The sequence below is a fragment of the Xenopus laevis genome, chromosome 4S (assembly GCF_017654675.1).
Source record: "Xenopus laevis strain J_2021 chromosome 4S, Xenopus_laevis_v10.1, whole genome shotgun sequence".
In the NCBI taxonomy this organism is placed as follows: domain Eukaryota; kingdom Metazoa; phylum Chordata; class Amphibia; order Anura; family Pipidae; genus Xenopus; species Xenopus laevis.
Genome location: NC_054378.1, coordinates 35567564 through 35587953, shown reverse-complemented (window position 1 = coordinate 35587953; position 20390 = coordinate 35567564). Strand labels below are relative to the sequence as shown.

Below are 20390 nucleotides of genomic sequence, written 5' to 3'. Positions count from 1 at the left end.
CCATTTGTGATGTCTCAAGCAGGTTTCTTGATTGAGCTGAGCAATTTTAGTTCTGCACTGCATAACATACTTCCACCCCTCACCCCTGGCATTCATTTCTTTTTTTGTTGTTGTTGAATTCTTGATATGGTTGCAGTGTATTACATTCCACCATATACATTTAAATCCATTTTTGTGTAATTTTAGAATGTTTTGCAACATTCTTCATTAAAAAGATTTGATGATCTATGATTTACAGTTTACACTCATGGGAAGGTTTGTAATTCTGCTGTCTTTTTGTTGTTATTGAACTAATACTGCTTCTGAAATCTAATTTTGTTGTTTGCAAATAAAAACTGTCTATTTAGTACCTGTTTGTTTTGCTTTTGAGACTTTGAGACTCTGTGGAAACCTATCATTGGGACATAGGCCAGATTACGTTTATGGAGAAAAAAAAACGTAAAAATTCATGATGAAAAGTTCATTGTAGTGTAAAGTGAAATCTAGAGACAAACTTCGTCTAGAGATAAGCGCTAATCCTTTTCTGGGAAAGAGACCATGGAGATCATGGAAGCTTAAACATTTGCATGGGGCTCATTTATAATCTATGGGCAAATTTGCACCTGGGCAGTAACCCATAGCAAGCAATCAATGATTATATATATATATATATATATATATATATGATACAACATCCAATTGTAACCTCCTATAGCATAATATATGTGTATGTGAGTTATGCATACAATGGGGCTCATTTATCAACATTTATCAAATTTGCCCATGGGCAGTTGCCTATAGCAACCAATCAGTCATTAGCTTTTTAAAGCCAGATGAAAGTAGAACAATTAATGCAGCAATCTGATTGGTTGCCATGGGTTACTGCCCATGGGCAAATTTGCCCAGTGTTGATGAATGACCCCCTATATGTCTTATTTATTGTTCTCATTTACTGACGTATTCTCTGAAGGTAATTTATCAATCCCTTTCTATAGGTATAATGTTACCTGTAATGCAAGTCTTGCCAACATGAGCAAGGCCATTACCGTATATACAAGCCGAGTTTTTCAGCATCCAAAATGTGCTGAAAAGGCTACCTCGGCTTATACTCGAATCAGTGGGCAGTAGCTGAGATTGCAGTCACTTTTAATCATTCCTATACCAACAGTTCGCTTGGGGAGAGACTGCAATATCACACAGCGCCCTCTGTTGGTTATATGAAAGAATAACAGTGACTGCAATATCACACAGCACCAACTGTTGGTTATATGGAAGAATAACAGTGACTGCAATATCACACTCTGTTGGTTATATGAAAGAATAACAGTGACTGCAATAACACAGCGCCCTCTGTTGGTTATATTAAGGATTAACAGTGATGGCAATATCACACAGTGCCCTCTGTTGGTTATACGAAAGATTAACAGTGATGGCAATATCACACAGCACTCTCTGCACATGGTAGTGGGACAGTGGGACAATGCACAGAGTGATCCGTTTGGCAATTCTCTGTCACCATCAACTTTGCAAAAAAGTCTGGTTGATCGCTGGGGTGGTCGCTTTGGCGGAATGTGCTGGGAGACAGGGCTGTATTTGTGTTTAGGCTTATACTCGAGTCAATACGTTTTCCCACTTTTCGTAGGTAAAATTAGGTACCTCGGCTTATACTCGGCTTATACTCGGGTCGGCTTATACTCGAGTATATACGGTACTTTTCTATAAGAAAATTATAATGGTGATTAATTCCATATGCTTCAATATGAAGTGAAAAAATTTGGAACATGCCTTTTATAAAATTTGTTTTGAGAGCAGTGAAGCACAAATGAATTACAGGCTTTTCACTGAAGTTTGGTCTGCAAAACTGGTTCCAGAAAAGTTTGTAAAAATTCAGAAGAAAAAAACATAATATCTGTTTTAAGACACAGTTGCTTTCATACTTTTTGTCTATACCACATGTTTTTTCTGTATTGAAATAAATTATTGCTTTTTAACTTCTTTGTTGTCAGGATTTGAAACGTCAAGATCCTTGGCCCTACATGGTGCGCTTGTGATTCTGGCTTGTAGAAATTTGCAGAAGGCAAATGAAGCCAAGCATAAGATTTTGGAAGAGTGGGTAAGACTGCTACACTTGGAACCAATAAATATTTTCTTTTAACCATTAGGCAAACCTAATTTTGCCTAAATTTCCACTTATATAAGTCTCTTCTAATTCTTAAAAGAGCTTGGCAGTGGAAATAAATGCATTAACAATGGTGTTGGAATACAAGCCGACTTATTCTTGAGTGCTTTTGAGACATGGACATTTGAGCTCCAGACATGGTTTTCACTACTGCACTAACCCACACTAACCCCTTTTTGTATTACAGTTTTAATTGTGTACTTGTCTAAGCTCAATATTTCTTTATAATGAATTCCTTATTGCAGGAGATTGCAAAACGGGACAGTTGGGAGCTATGCTATAGGTGCTACTGTTGTCATATTCTTTTTATGCCCTGGAGAACCTTTATGTTTTGTTTCTAAAATAGTTATCTCCTCCCAAAGTATATTTGTCAGTTTTAGCTCGGGAGAGGCAACCTGCCCACCATCAAGTCCTTTGATGTGACCTAAATAACTAATAAGAATGGAATAATTATATAATAAAGTGGAAACACTGCAATTGTTTGCACCTTTAACCCATTATACTTTGGATTTATACCACACAATACAGAATCCATGGCGCTGGCAAAAAAAATACCAACATACTGACATATTAGATTCTACAATTTTGGGTTCCCTTTTGATTTATGCTGCACTGCATGTTTACTGTCTGAAAGGGTTAATGGACAGACCATGCATCTCAGCTAATATACTGGTTGTATGAGTGATAGAAAAAGAAGACGTGAGTGCATTAGACTTCACTGTGTATGACCAGGTTTAAAAAATACCCTGCACAAAGGGATTGCAGATATTAAAACCAGTATATTTTGCAGGTTAATTAACAGCAAATAAATAGAGGGAAACAGAAGCTGGTTGCCCTTACTGTGGTGAGAGATTGCACTTGCTCTCTGTGCTTTTGCTGATAATACATGTTATACTGCTGTTGTGTTGAGTCTGTTACAACTAGGCACATATACACACTGGTTATTCCACCATCAGATATTTATCAAAGCCATTTTAGCAAAGCAGTAAGACCGTATCTATCATAGGTCTCATTTGTTGCCTACTTAATATGAAATATTATTGTGAACAATTCTGCAGTTTATTGCCAATGTAATGTTTAGGTAATTTATGGACTGTTAATTAGGCTTCCTAACTTATGTCACCACTGTGTGAATAGTTTTTTTTATTATCTTAAAAATGATGGTAAAATGGGTCAGAATATTAAGCATGTAGCAAAGAAATACCTACTATGATTTCTCTTGTAAATCCCTTGTGATATCTGCATGTATATCATTGTAGGCAAACTGGAAATACACCCACTTCTTTTTATTCACCTTCTATTTAGCTTTTCTGAATGATACTGTTTCTTTACTTACATTTTGCCGAAAAAGGAATTTTATATCTTTTGGCTGGGTTCACTTGATTAGACAATAGATGTTAGATTTTTTACTGTATTGAATGGCTTCCCTTCCAGCACAGAAAGTGTTAGTCAGTGTTTGCCAAGGCAGAATGTATAGAGTCCCTTGAAGGTACCAGGTGGCTGTTGTATCACAAACACATTCTCACAGATCTCCGGCTATAAGTGGTAGCAGATTGCCTTGTGGCTTTCGCTACTTAAAAGCTCTGCATAACTTCACCATTTGCCATCTCTAAAGATTTTTGGATGGAAAAAAAATATCCCAGCATGTGCTCATTGACAAACGGAAGAAAGGCTTTTGCTGTATCTCTGTAATGACTTTGTTGTTGTTTATTGAGAGGGGCTAATTAACTTTGATTATTGCACTAATATTATGGCACTTTGACAGTGCTTCAGATTTATGAGTCTGAGAAAATAAACAAATGAAATGCAGGTGCTGGAGCAGAAAGAATAAGTTATTACTGAACTTTGATTACTTGCTCTGTATAGCCAGGAGAGAATTGGTTGATTAATTACAGGATGCCTGAAATTTACATTATATTTTATGTAAAAAATATGGATTCAGGGCTGTTGCTAAAAAAAATCTAACATCTGGGTAAGTTTGATTGCTCTCATTATATCTATATTTATTGTTAATCATAAAAAAATACCTCAGAGGCAGTAGAGTCAGGCAGGAAAATCATAAGCAAACATTCACTATTTAGCAATGATTTTGATTGGTCAACAGAGGAAGGGCCACTTTAAATGCGATCAACTTTGTAGCAGAATTTGCTTGTTTCTAGATTTGCCACATAAGGTTCATCAGCTCAACAGTAAAAAATACCATAACTGGTAATTAGGTGGTAAGGACAGGACAAGAATTGATGACTACAAGTAGATAGCTCATCTTTATGTTCTTGGTCTGTACTTTCCCAGAAGCATTGTGTCTGCTCAGTATATTCTTTGTAAAATGAGCATCACCAAGTTATGCATGCTGTATGATGTTAGTAGCTAAGGGTTTTTTTTGGTCCTTCCAACAGCACCAAATTTAAAATAAAATAATTGTTTTATATTTTTGTCATAATTTTGTTTGTGTCCTCCATGGATTTCAGGGTGTGGTAAGAGGGACAAGTTCCATCCATCGAACCATCCATCTGAACAGAACAGTTCAAAACTCAAATTTAAATGCAAAAATGGATGCAATTTGGTTTTCATGTCATACATGGAAGATCTGAGGACCTAGGGCCATTAAGTAGTATGTATTTAAGTTAATGTGATTTGTGACAATCCCATTAACATGATGTTAATTATCTGTAAAGATAACAAATATATTATTTTGTCATGGCACGATAAAGAACTTTTTGATTTGACTGTAAACTATCAGAACAGAGTATCAGAAAGGCATTGGTAAATATTACATTACTGCCTGGTAAAACATTCTGTGCACTATTCTGCACCATAGTATGTCTTTAATATTGATAGAAAAGTTACGTAAGAAGAAGTGAATGTCATATATTCTCTCTGAGTTTTGTTCAAAGAAAAATATTTAACATTCATAAATGCAAACACGAACACATAATGGAGCACTAGAGAACCCTTAGTTGTCACATGTAGGTAGTTCTCATTTTTTTATATCAGAAAATTCCATAACTATTGTAAATTTTGTTCATAGTAGCAGTGTAGATTCTAATTTTGCGCTCACTCTAATCTGAATGGGAACTGTTCTCCAGAATGCTTGGAACCTGGGGTTTCCGAATGAGGGGTCTTTCCATAAGTTAGGTCTCCATATTTTTTTTTTCATAGTCTAGAAAAAATCATTTAATCATCAGTAGAACACAATTGGATAGTTTTGCCTTCAATAAGGATTAATTATATATTGGGATCAAGTAAAAGGTACTGTTTTATTTATTATTACAGTGAAAAAGGAAATAATTTTCAAACATTTTGATGATTTGATTAAAATGGAGTCTATGGGAGAGGCTTTCCCATAATTTGGAGCTTTCTGGATAACATGTTTCCAGATAACTAATCTCATACCTAACAAATGTTTTTTTAGCACCGTCATTCCGCAGAAAACGTAGAAAAGGAGCTTTTCCCCAAAGATTAAAGGGAGAGCTGTTTGTAATCATAAATATAACCAAAAAAGAGTGGCTTTTAACAAATAGAGAGGGATGAGAGCGCTGAAATGTTCATGTTGTTTTGCGCTAGAATACATTTATTGTACACACAAATTTGTTTTTAACCCATCCCTCTTGTACTTTATTATTAAAAATGATACATGTGCAGAATGTTTCGGCAGAGATGTCAGAAGTAAGGCCCATAGGCTGCATTAAGCCCTCCCAGAAGACCTTCAACCACTAACCAGTTCTTGACTTCAATTATTAACTTAGTCTTTAAGAAAATATTTTGTATAAAATTGGTCCAAACCAGCATAGACGTGCTAGCCTTCTTTCCCTACTGCTAGTGTTGGACAAGAGATAATTATGTATTTTCCAAGCCTGCTATATGTTCTTAAAAGAGATACCTTGTGCATGACCAGGTTAAGTAGCAATCGTCAGATGCTTGATATTTTATTCCCCTAAAAAGTGGAAATTAGAACTGTAAAGCTGTGATTTCTTTTAATCACAAAGATATTTTCTAACATAAATCTCATCTTGAGTAGTGGAAAAGCCCTCGAGCAGCCAAGGGAAAATATCAATACTTTGTTAAGTAGGAATGATCGTTCCAATACGCAACTTAATTGACTTTAAGACTTAACCCTTTCACTGCCAGCCGATTTGGCTGGTTTGCTACTTTGATTCCAGACCATTTTTGAACATTTTGCTCTTTCACTTTAGGGGCCTTTCCTGGGAAGGGCTTTTAGTTTACTCGTTAATATCAAAGCAGAAATGCATGTTAACTCACTTCAGACATTTATTAGTGCAAAATCACCTAAATCAATTCAAACAATGTTAAATGATTCATTTCTTACATACCACTTGGCAGTGTCCTATTATTGTCTCCATACCCCATACACTGCCAAGTGGTATGTAAGAAATTAATCATTTAACATTGTTTGAATTGATTTGGGTGATTTTGCACTAATAAATGTCTGAAGTGAGTTAACGTGCATTTCTGCTTACCACTATTGGACCCAAGCATGAGACTCACTCCTAGATAGCATATAACCATATTATATTTGATATATAGGGTCTTTTAGCTTACCCAGGAAAACAATATATTGTTTTTTTCAGGACAACCTAAGCTTTGAAAAAATGCAAGAATTTATTACACTTCTGTAAAAAGATATAGGCTTCTAAGTATCTAAAAAATGAAAAAAAAAAACCCACATATTTGCTATAATACAAACACATATATTGGAAACATAATATATTTAACGTACGAGAGCACAGCAGATTTGGAATGTCATATGTCTCTTGAGTGCACCAACATATGGATCAAAACTTCCAAGCAGTACACTACCAAACTTCCAAAGCATCTTTCCACAAAAAGTTTGTTTACCCTAGAATTAAAAAGAACAGATTCTGGCAAATCCAAAATAGGTAAATATATCTATATACGCCAAACTACCAAGTTGCAATTCTTTCCTAAAATTATAATTTTTTGAAAAATGACCTCAAAGTTTCAAGTCTACAGCATCATATCTCACACATATCATTAGCTGCCAAGGTAAAATACCCTAAATATGAATGCCAGGATTCCACTGAACAGTCTGATGCCCAATGTTTTTGGTTTACAGGGGCCCCAAAACGAAGACACCCCATTAAATCAACACATTTACAGCATTTTGTGGGGGGTGGCAAAGGTAGAAAAAAATTAAGTTCACGCCTGAAAACCATAGATTTTCAGAAATCACACGTTCTCCCTACAACAAATTGGATATGCATGTGTTTCTACACCAAAGCACCATGCTACAAACCTTTCCTAATGTGGCGATTGTGGTGACATTTCCAAAAATCCTCTCAAAACTTCCAATTTGAAGCATCTTATCTCCCACACATCATTAGGTACCAATTTAAAACACACTAAATATGAATGTAAGGAGTATACTGAACAGTTTGATGCCCAATGTGTATTGGTTTACCTAAGTATGTGGCATACAGGGGCCCCAAAATGAAGACACCTCATTCAAGATATCAGATTCTATACAAATAATGACAGATACAGGAGGTAAAGAGGGTCATTCTCATTAGCTCTTACAACCTAGAAGGAGAATGTGTATGAGATGTAAGGTGTAGGAAAAGAAAGCAATTTATTTGCACACACTCATATATAACCTAGAAAATAAAAAAAAGCTATTTATAATGGAGCTTATTTTTGTTTTCTAACTGTATATTAATGCATGAAATAGTATGCACTTTTGTGCTCAGGCAAAAGTGATCTTGCTGTGTGCCATACTATGACAATGTCAGATACAACCGGTCCCTTTGCCACAATTTGCTTTTCATTTCTAAAGTCAAACATACTTGACAGCAAAGGTGGAGCTACATCCAGGTTTCTTGCAGCTTGAATGACATCCACATGGAGAAATTGTTAAAATCTTCTCTGTTTCACATTGCGATCTAAACATGTGGCATGAATTTTCTGCTCTCATTATAGATATTGAGAGAAGGCAAAGACAAATATTTATACTACATTCATGTTCTACAGTAAAAACACGGTTTGGCTTGTTTATACAGCTTCAATGTTATAATTTTTATGGTCTGTTTAGAAACCACTGTAAACCTGGATCTAAATCATAAAGGAGATTTGTTCTTTTCTTTATGTAAAGAAAACATATACAGTATAGGATCGACTTTCTACAACATCAGTCCAAAGTCTGCAAGCTGCATTCAGTGCATATCTATATTCAAACATACCCCAGAGCAGTTCATTTAGATTTATTTTGATTATACAAATGAAGAACTTGGCATCTTAAATTAATTAAAGTTATTTTATTAAGCAGATTGTCACATAATCATTCTGTTGAGATTGGCAGAGTGGAACCATTCATTTTTTCGACAACTGTGCAGTTCTGTAATGTTTCAGATATTGTTTCCACTTATAATTAATTCTTCCCTTAACAGTTTACTTCTTTCTGCAGAAGTGTCTTGTATATTTGTTTGTTATATGGTTGCTGTTGGCTGGCAGAATAATACAATACAATACAATGATTATATAGAGACTTATGTATGCATGTATATACTACAGTTTTATATATTATACTGTGTATATATATATATATATATATATATATATATATATATATATATATATATATATATATATATATATATATATATATATATATATAATACACAAAAGCTATGAATATCTTTCTTGTAAATTATATCCTTATAAACGGTGTGTTCTGATGTCATCAGTTATAAACGGTGAGTTCTGATGTCATTTCTGTCACATGACTCACTGAAATTTGTGTATTATAATAAATAAAGTACCACCAGTTGTAAAATATGAGGATATTAGAAGTTACCTCGGCGTTCCATAACCTGTATAAAAACACTCGGCCTTCGGCCTCGTGTTTTTATATGGTCATGAAACTCCTCGGTAACTTTTAATATCCTTATATTTTACAAGAGGGGGTACTTTATTCACTATATACGAGACGAACTGAAGCATGGAGTCTTTTACGTTGCTGCACAAGTAACACACTTGAAAAAGGGAAGGAGGAATTCCAGAAACGTTGCGTGAGTGCTAATATGTTGCAATAACATTTGGACTTTGTTCAGATAAGTTACCAACTCTGTTTCTAATGGAACCTTTTTTCTACTATTCTATTTGAATTTTATAAAAGCAAATAAACACTATGTTTTAAGTAAGGAGTGCAATCTGGCTGGATGTTATATATTACAAGAGTGCAGAGTGACTCACCGCAATTAATATCTGCACCCTAGCAATTACTTCCACTTAAAATTCATCTGAGGTAGCTTTTAAGATGTATTTGATGCTGCTTTGTCAGACATAGATGCAGCTGAGACCCTGGAGAGGGACACTCTTTTAGTAGAAGAACATCAGGAGTCAGGAGAACATCAACCCCCCTAAATTATCCTGGTTGGATGTATGCTCAAGCAGCTTAAGGGTAAGTCCACACAGGGCATTTTGGGGAGATTTGGTCGCCTGGCAACTAATCGCCTCATTTTTGCAGCGACCAATCTCCCCAAAAGCCTTCCCTGAATCTGCGCCGGCTAAAATAAAAAAAATGCCGGCGCTTATCACATACAGCGATTCATTTTCTGTAGTCGCCTGAAGTTTCGTCATGAGTAAACTTCGGAAAATGAACCAGTGCTGGCGTTTTTTCATTTTAGCTGGCACAGAGTCAGGGAGCATAGGGCAGACAGAGTATGGCACATATGGAGCATAGGGCAGGCAGAGCATGGCACATGCGGAGCATAGGGCAGGCAGAGTGTGACACACACAGGGGGTATAGGGCAGGCAGAGTATGGCACACACAGGGAGCATAGGGCAGGCAGAGTATGGCACAAATGGAGCATAGGACTGGCAGAGTATGTCACACACAGGGAGTCAGGTGACCAAATCTCCCCAAAACGCCCTGTGTGGCCTGACCCTAAACCCTTGCCGGGGTAATGTAATTCATGTAACATAGAACACATTGTTGCACATTTTCAAAGATAAAAAAGGGGCCCAAATGTCACCCAATCTTTGACCAAGATAAAATCACTTTATCATCTTTGCAAACGGAAGTGCCACAGTGTGTTCTAAGAGGGAGTGATTTTGGGCAGCAGCTAGTTAGAAAGAAGGACAGCATTGCCTAAAAACACAGCATGTGAACAATTTAAGAGAAACCTAGGAACACTCTGTATTTAGAAGTTATATATACACATTTAAGCTAATAAACAGATAAACAAGAGAAATCAGTAATAGTATTTATGAATTATTACAAATTGACAGAGTAGTGCAATGGGTCTGTGCACACTGCCCCAGAAGTACAGCTGAGTACAAACTTATCAACATTTGAAAAATGTAGAGGGGCAAAAGCATCAGGCGTGCAAAATGTTCTTGACTGTGCCCATTTTATGGCCACACCTCCATGTTCATTTTACAAAATTTGGCAGTTTATGAAAGTTTGAACACATTTCTGGGATTTTAGGGCCATTTTTTATGTGTTATAACAGTTTTGCTAATGAAGCTGAAATTGCCCTCTAAAGGGGTTGTCCACCTTCCAAAAACTTTTCGGTTCAGTTGTTTTCAGATTGTTCACCATAAACAAAGACTTTTTTCAGTTGCTTTCCATCTTTTATTTTTTACCGGTTTTCCAAAATGTAAGTTTAAAATGTAATATTCTTGTCTCTATTGTTTGTCTGGCAGCTGAGTGATCCAGGTGCATTCTGAACTGTTACAATCTGCTACATTACATTGATACAATTAGTTTATACATTTCTCAGCAGTATCTGTGGGACATTAGCAACTATTGAATCAATTCTAACAGCTGATTTTAATGAAGCTGAGGGATTCTGCTCATCAGGGCAATGTTTTGAATTTAAAACTGTTTAAAGAGTCGGCGACCCCCCTCCCAGAGCTGTTTTAGAGGGTGAAAAATTTGATTTTACACTTCAATATTAGAAAAATAGAAAGTAAGGCGAAAGGAAAAGAAAACCCTAAAGTAAAAACCCTACCCCCCTAGCCTAGCTGCTACCCCGGGCAATTGCCCCTAAGTCTTCCTTCGGTGCAGATTCTGTCGAGCAGAGTTCACGGGCGCCATCTTCAGCCACTTTGGTAACCTTCGGGTCTTCTCCCGGTGCTTCTGCAATTTCCGTGCGTTTCAGCGTATGCACAGTTATTGCGAAACAGAAAATTGCTCCAACTGTGCATGCGCCTATACGGCACTTACTTCCCAAAGATTACCGAAGAGAAGAAGATGGCGCCCGTGAACTCTGCTGGACAGAATCTGCACCGAGGGGTAAGTAAAGACTTAGGGGCATTTGCCCAGGGTAGCAGCTAGGCTGGGGGAAGGAGCGAGGGGGTCTATTTACGGTGTGGGGTAGGGTTTTTTATCTTTAGGGTTTGCTTCTCCTTTAAGCTGTGAGTCTCAGTTTCCCCAAAAGAGCTGCTTATATTGGTTACAATTGTTTATTCGCTTATCTTACATTGTTGTATTGAAGTGCAGCTGCTCAGTCTTCTGGGCTCTCTGCCAAAAAGCCTCTTTTTTTAATTAAGTTTCAGAATTTCTGTATCTTTTTCTGGCATCAGTGCAGGAGATCAAAGAGAAACCTGAGACTGCAGGCTGAGCTATTAAAATCGAGACTGTCCTGCATAAAACAGGAGGTATATACTTATAAGCACTAATTTGTTCCTAGTCATTAATCCATGGCAACTGTTGTTCAACCTGCAGCTGGCTGTAAAAAAGCTATTGGTTACTGCATAGATGCAAATTTTCCCAGTGTTGATAAATAATCCCCACAAAATGATAAAGCCAAAATGTTGCTTTATGCAGTGTTGTTTTGCATAAATCGCTTGAATTAAGCTATAATTATTACTCTAAAGTACTAGGTCAGTGGCCCCTCACAATGATGTAAAATAAAGCATGTAACAACTAAACACACCATAGGACAGGCAGTGTATGGCACACACAGGGAGCATAGGGCAGGCAGAGTATGGCACATACAGGGAGCATAGAGCAGGCAGAGTATGGCACATACAGGGAGCATAGGGCAGGCACAGTCAGGGGCGCTCCACCAATGAGGCGAGTTGAGACACTCGCCTCAGGCGGCAGCGCCCTCCTGGTTGCCAGGGGCGGCAAAAATGCCGCTCCTGGTAACTAAGAGCCGAATTTCCGGTTTTCAAACCGGAAATTCGGCTCTTCTAGTGCAGAGAGCGCTATTGCGCTCTCTGCACTAAGCGTCGCGGACCGCCCCTGCCCTCTCCGGCGCTATAAAGGTTAGTGCCGTGGGGAGGGAAGGGGGCGGCGAATGAAGGCCGCCTCAGGCGGCATTATAGCAAGAATCGCCCCTGGGCACAGTATGGCACACAAGGAGCATAGGGCAGGCAGAGTATGACACACACAGGGAGCATAGGGAAAGCAGAGTTTGGCACACAGGAAGCATAGGGCAGACAGAGTATGGCACATATGGAGCATAGGCCAGGCAGGGTATGACACGCACAGGGGGTATAGGGCAGGCAGAGTATGGCACACACAGGGAGCATAGGGCAGGCAGAGTATGGCACACACAGGGAGCATAGGGCAGGCAGAGTATGGCACATATGGAGCATAGGACAGGCAGAGTATGTCACATACAGGGAACATATGGCAGGCAGAATAGAGCAGGAGACAGGGGAGCCTATAAGAACTCTTAAGATGGACAGTTCATACTGTGATATATACAGTATCTAGTAGAATTAAGTCAGTCAACTTCACATTAACAGGGGAATGTAATAAAAGTTTTAAAGAGAAAAAAAAATTGCCTTAATAAGAATAAATATTCACAATTCGCATTTACATTCGCAATGTAATATTCTTCATTAAACTGTTATTACATAGCAAATTTTAATTGCGCACTTTTAAGAGGTGCTTGAAGGTGTCGTAATCTTTAGAGCAAACATAACTTTTTCAGTAAGAAATTTTATTACATTTACTGCGCATTCGCACAAATGATAAAATTCACAAACTTTCTCCCACTGTCGGAAGTGGACGCTAAACAGTTTCCTGCAAAAGCTATATTAAATTTGTGCAAAGCAATCAGAATCTTCATAGATATGTGCTACATACTGTGACACAATGCTGGTGCCCCTCTAGCAGATTGTCTGAAGTGGGAACAGTTGAACAATGTGGGCACTTTCACTCTGGGTCTGAAGTGTGAACAGTCCAGGGCTTGAGGGGTGTGGACAATACAGGTGTGAACAATGCAGAGGGGTTACAGGTGTGAACAATGCAGGATTTTAGGTGCAGATTTACCAAGGTTTGAATGGTAAATTCAAATTTTCATATAATTGTATTGTTTTTTTGCAAAACTCACAATTTAGAGTTTAAAACCACCAACTCAAATTTCTAATTAGAATGTGAGATTTATCACACCTCCACCCTGAAAACAGCTCCGTTTATGTAGAAGTCAATGGCAGAGGTCTGTTGAACCATTTGACGATATTAATAGCCTTCCTGACATCCATGTTTTTTTTAGAGGAAAACTCTATTCGAATTTGATTCGGATTTCCAGGCCATTCCTATTCAGTCAAGTGTTAGACATTCAAGTTTTTTCATATATAACCTCCTCTTTCGAGTTGTGAGTACATTGAAATTTATTAGAGTAAAAAATAAAATCCACAAAGCTCTAAAATTCGATCTCTTTATAATAACCCCCTTAATGTCTTAACTTTAGGTGTAAACAATGCAAGGCCAGTTCATCTCAGAACTGATACCTTTTAAAGCTTATACAAGGTAAGAAATCACAGCAGGCAAATTTTAGTGGGGGGGGCACACAAAGGGGGTTTGCAGGCCGCCATTTGGACAGCCCTACCTTAATGGAAAACTATACACCCAAAATACTAAAGCAATAGATTTTTCAACAGTATATAAAGTATATTCCCAAGCTGTTGCATATATTTGCCCTTTTACATTTATCCAGAAATATTGCAGCTCTAACTGTAACAGGAAGAAGCGTAGGCGTAAAAGATAGACAGTAATTGGCTCATGTGATCTAACATACAGAATATGGTTTGTTTGGTTTGTTTATGTGCGCCATGAATTGTAGGATTTTAGAATTATCCAATGGCACATACTACTAAAAATGTATATTGTTGGGAAAATGGTTTATTTAAATGAAGCAAGGGTTTTCATATGAGCTGTTTTATGCAATATATATATTTATAGATTATATTTTATAGAAACCTACATTGTTTGGGGATTTAGTTTTCCTTTGAAGGGGATGTCCACCCAGAATAGTTTTTTCATAATCAGAGATAATATAATGCTAAGTATATTTTCATTTGCAACCAAAAGCAACTGAAAACTGTAGGTACCTGTTTTATTATGCTGGCAGTCAGGTCCTTAACAGAGTTTTCAAGACTATGGCACTCAAACAGTTAAATAAGCAAGGTCAAGCTTTAAACACAAAGATAGCCATTTAGAAGTCATACTCTCTGGTTATTTTATTTCCTTATTAGTTTAACAATACAGATTGTATACTAAATATTATGATTACTTACCTAGAGTAAAATGTGTGCTTTGTGTATTTCATTGCATTCACAGTACTAGGCAAACCTTGTATTTTAATAACTATTCTAGAGGAGAAAACTGAAATTAGATAGTTATAAATATCACACCTCCCACCCATTATATTGTGCATAGAGCAACCGTTTAATAAATTGTATTAATGAGGAAGGTGAGCTGGGTTTATGGTAAATACAACGCTAAGTGTTTACTGTACGTTTAATATTGTACATGACTCCCTTTATAATTCTGCTTATCTGAACATTTGAATTCCCTCCTGGTAAAATAAAATAACCCCCTAAAGACAATAATTACTGTTTTGCTCCTTAACCAAGGCTGTCTTAGCAAAGACAAATCTGAGTTGCTTTCTAAAGAAGGCATTTTTGAACAAAAAATGCAAATAAGCTTCATTGTAACTACATTAATTATCCACCTAGCCCCCTATTACCATGTTTGTATTGTTTGCTAAATCTATTTACCATTGTGTGGAAATTAACAATACTAGACTAAAGAAAAGAATGTAGTTGGCGGCCTGTGCTTTGGAACCAATTAGGGTGAACCTTGTGTCTGTGAAGACTCAGTGGGGGAGGGAGCACAGCCTTGCAATGTCAAATAATAACATTAGCAGAGACTATATGGATACTGTACTTTAATTACGTTATTGGCCCTATTTGCTGCTGAACTGATTTGTACTTCAAAATTAGTAGGCACAAAAGATCCAGCTAGCTATTCAAAAGGCACAGATTTTCTTTTAGATGAATGCTTAATGAAACTGTGTGTATATGTTTCATATTTAAAATTAGAAGGCACACAGGATCATACATTATGTTTTAAGATATCAGAATTCTATTGTTCAAGTTTGTTTAATACGCCAACAAAGGGGCTAAAAACTCCAAATAAGCACTAGTAACACCAAAAAATTCAAGATTTTGAATGTATTTAATTATACTGTAAATCATGGCCACCCTGCACTGTTATAAATTGTTCTATTTAAAACAAAACTACAGTTTCTTTCAAATGTTGTGTAATTATGAGGCAGCAATTCAGATTGAATTTTTAGAAATACATGTACAGGACCTGTAATCCAGAATGCTTGGGACCTGGCTTTCCGTAATTTGGATCTTCATACCTTAAGACTAGTGATGGGCGAATTTGCTCCGTTTCGCTTTGCTGAAAAATTCGCGAATTTCTCGCGAAATTCGCGAAACGGCTAAAAATTTGACGCCGGCGTCCGTTTTTTCAAAAAAAAAATTTGACACTGGCGTTTTGCGAATTTATTCGCAGGCGGCGAATCGCGCAAATTCGCAGCGAATTCGCACCTGGCAAATAAATTCGCCCATCACTACTTAAGACTACTAGAAAATCTTGGAAACATTAAATATTTCCATTAGGCTGGTTTTGCTTCCAATAAGGATTAATTATATTTTAGTCGAGATCAAGTACAAGGTACTGTTTTATTATTACAGACAAAAAGGAAATAATTTTAAAAAGATTTGCATTATTTCATTATAATGGAGTCTATGAGAGACGGCCTTTCCGTATTTCAAAGCTTTCTGGATAATGAATCCCATACCTGTATTAGGAATTGCATAGTCTGTAAACAGTATGACTGTTGCTAGGTTTATTCACCAGGCATGGATTTGTGGCGAATTTGCGCACTTCGCCAACTGCAAATGTTTTCACGAAACTGCTGTGAAAATTAGCCGTGTAAAGATTAACTGTGACAAAAAAAAAATAGTGGCGCGTCAAAATTATTTTGATTCCCATTGACTTCATTGTCCCATTTGGACAAAATTGCAGCGCGTATAAAAAGTGTCGCTCAAAAAAAATTGTCACGCGTCAGAATTATTTTGACGCCCATTGACTTCAATGTGTTTAGAGAATTTTTCACCATTTCGCTATTTTTTTCGTAGTTTCTGAATTTTTCAGCAAAACTAAATGAGACAGATTTGCTCATCACTAGTGACACCTCCCAGTCCATAAGACTGTTAATTCTATGGCAGTTAATTTACTGGTGAGCAGTAAATAGGAAAATCTTTTTTTACACTCACGACTTGAATATAATATCCTGCCTGGAGTTGAACCAGGGGACTTGGTGTTTCTAGGCTGTCTGAGTTACCATTGTTCTATGTGAGCAGACAGCTCAGGCCCTGGTTCACTCCTATTGCTATACTAGTAATTGCAAGTAGTGCAGGGCTTTGTTCACCTCTATCCGGTCCCATGTGATCAGTGTATACCATTAGGCTGTATATAAAGACCCCTGCCCTGCACTGAATCATTGCCCAATATACTGTATACTGTTTGCTAGTTCCTGGGTGATATTCCAAAGTTGACTAATCTTTTGGATCCCGCTCTGCACTTTGATATCGGTGTGTTTTGACCTGGGCTGTGACCTTGATTACTCCAACATCCTCTGAATCTGTACTGCCTGCTCCCGTTTGGGTATTGACTCGGCCTTTCCCTCGACCACACTTCCGGTTCTCCCTTGCCTGCCCAGAACTCTCTCCCTGGTCCTCTCACGCAAAGACCTGGCGGCACCCAAGTAGCGGAGGGCTCCTCCCGAAATTAAAGGTGGTTGTTATAGGTGGAAGACTGAGCCGGGACCTTGGGGATTGTTTTAGGTTTGGGATACCAATCATAACATTGAGCTGCCAAATATATGGCTAGATACACCAGGGAAATATTTTCGTCCTACACTCACTGCTTAAGCTGTCAAATATATGGTTAGATACACCAGTGACAACCTGTCTCATTTGTAAGGGAAATCGGACATCTTTTTGTCCCCTGTGTAATGTCACAGTACCATATGCAGCACAGGTATAATGGTGGGTGAATCTGCCCCGTTTCGGTTCGCCGAGAAATTTGCGAAACTCCAAAAAAACTTGCGAAGCATCGAAAAACGTGTGAAACACCTTGTCAACAGCATCAAAATTATTTTTTGTCCAAATGCATTAAAGTCAATGGGTGTCTGAATCATTTTGACGTGTGACAATTTTGATGAGCGAATTCTCAGTTTCGCAAAAACATTAGTGGTCGGCAAAATACGGAAATTCACTGTGAATCCATGCTTGTGAATAAATTCGCCCATCAATAGTTATGAATAAAAAAGGTACTAAAAACTGTGCTGCTACAATTCTGCCTGATTGTAGATGGTCTGATCTGCAATTTCAGACATAACCTTTGCAAAATTTGATATAGGCCACAAAAATCGAAATATTTAATCAGCTTCAATAACATCAGTAAACGTCCTATTTTCCCCAACTTGCCACAGTGGTTGTTTCTGAAATAAAAGGAATTGAAATGAGATTGAGTCTGAAGCCAGGCATATGACTCAATCAGGATCAACAACAGTTTTTAAGTTTTAGTTGGAAAAGAGCAAGATTTTATTTCAAATTTTGTTTCATTAGGGCAGTGTGCTAAAGAAAAAATTCCTTTTGGTTGCCAAACTGACAGCTACTACTTAGATACAAAAATTATGTAACAAAAATCTTGGTCTTCACTAAAGTACAGTTTATTTCAATGTGACATCAAGCAGGTTAACAGACTCTTTCAGCTACAGTAAAAGTCAAGCCATTATTTACCAACATGCTATTATTAATACGAGCAAAATATTGTTTTCATTTTAACCTTCAGTATAATGTGTTCAAATTAAACACACTAGAATGAAACACTAAATGGGTGGGCAAGATGGACCTAATGATTCTTTTTGTTACCCTGTGTTTTTAACATTTATTGGGAAAAATACTGTAGACAGTCAAAAGGTTTTTAGCAGTTTGGTAGAATTTCCGCCAAAGTGCTCTTAATATTCAAAATGTAATGTAAATGTTTTGAATTCATGTGAATTTTTTTAAATTTGAATAAACTCACAATTCAACTGGGAGGTTATTTAAGAAAAAACTTAAATGGCTAATATTTGATCGAATGGCATTGCCATTGACTTGTAAATAAACTTGGCAGGTTTCACTACTTATCTCCTTGGATATGTTAAAAATTCAAATATAAACTATTGAAAGAAGGACTGTTTCCATGGTCGTAGATAGTGGATAGACAACTGCTTTATCAAAAAGCAATAAATGCTAATTGCCTTTTTTCTTTGAACTAGCATTGACTGAATGTTTTAGGGCTCTTACTGACATGCGGTTGTAGCTGCGCTACCCTGCGTTCCGTTTTATTTCTGCGTTCAGACGCAGGGGAGCGCAGGAATAGACGCATTACGTTTTATCCAATGGGGCTGTATTCACACAGGTAAATGCAGCATGTTGCGTCTCAACCTGCGTTCGGCGCCTACACGCGCCAGTGTGAGTACAGCCCCTGAACACAGAAAAACGGAACGCAGGGGAGCGCAGCTACAACCGCTCGTCAGTAAGAGCCCTTAAGCACATCTATTTATTCACTTCTATAAGATAATCTAAGAGTGAAAATAGTATAACTCACATGTTTAATTCAGCAACCTATGCTGAGCTGGTGAAATTCTGTATTACTGTATATACTCGAGTATAAGCCGAGTTTTTCAGCACTGAAAATGTGCTGAAAAAGTCTACCTCGGCTTATACTCGAGTCTCAGTACTTTTATCTCCCCTGCTGCTGCGTGCTCGTTCCCGTGACGCGCCCAGTATCAGACAAGCCGCTGCCTACTCCAGCCTCTCCTTCTGGTGACGTCACGAGCGCCATTATTGCGCGGCGGCTTCTGGGATCTCAGTTCGCTTAGGTGTTTCCGTCGTTGCTCAGCATGGTCACCGGAGGCAGGGGACTGGACCTCGTTCCCTCCTGTGGGTTTCCCTCACTGTGACGGAGGAAGCGATTACGGACGGGGCTAAAAGCGAGGAGCAATGGGAGGCAGCCGGTGTGTGTGTTACACCCTCCTCTTCCGGCAATGGACGTCGACCGGCTCCAGGAGGCTCTGAAAGGTCATTGTCCCGACAGTTTCATGGCTATTGGGGCGAATGTGACGTAAACTAGGCATCTAGTCTAGTGGGGCTTTTAACCTCTGGCTGATTAGGGATCATGGGAGATGTAGCTCAGTGTAGGCTTAATTCCTTTCTATGCGCTGAGCACTGACACATGCGCAAATGTCACATAATTCACCTGAAACAGCACCTTCTATACTCGCGCGTGTCAGTGCTCAGCGCATAGAAAAGAATGTTCGGCAAGGAGCAAATACACAGCCAGTCTCCCTTTATTTCCCGTGCCTGTGTGTGTGGGAGGCGGTGTTACAGAGGGAGAGGAATGTATGAAGAAACGTGCACGGGAGACCTGAAACTACAGAGGCTGCTTGCAGGGGGGGGGAGCTTTTTTTAGAGCTTTCTTTCCACTTGCTTGTCTGGGAGGGAGCTGCAGAAGGAGAGCAGCTTTTAGTAAAATGTAGCTGTGCCAGAAAGGAAAATGTGACCCTGCAGGCAAAAGTGTAGTATAGGCTTATACTCGAGTCAATACAGGTTCACAGTTTTCCTAGGTAAAATTAGGTACCTCGGCTTATACTCGGGTCGGCTTATACTCGAGTATACACGGTACTATCACCCAGGACTGTTTTAAGGCCTTGGTGGGCACTGGGAAGAGAGGTATTTTGCAGGCCCCAATACTCTGTGGCATTGCTGAACCAACATTTTTTTCAAAACCATGCCTACTGTTTTGTTTTCACCCCTAAATACAACACTAGTTACCAACACAACCCAGATAAACCAGTATAATTATTATACAAGATGAATAATTAGGATA

At 38.0% G+C, this 20390-nt stretch overlaps 1 pseudogene; it reads left to right on the top strand.

Moving 5' to 3' along the window:
• The first annotated feature begins 1008 nt into the window (after positions 1 to 1008).
• LOC108714966 overlaps positions 1009 to 20390 on the top strand; it is a 595011-nt pseudogene continuing 575629 nt past the window's right edge.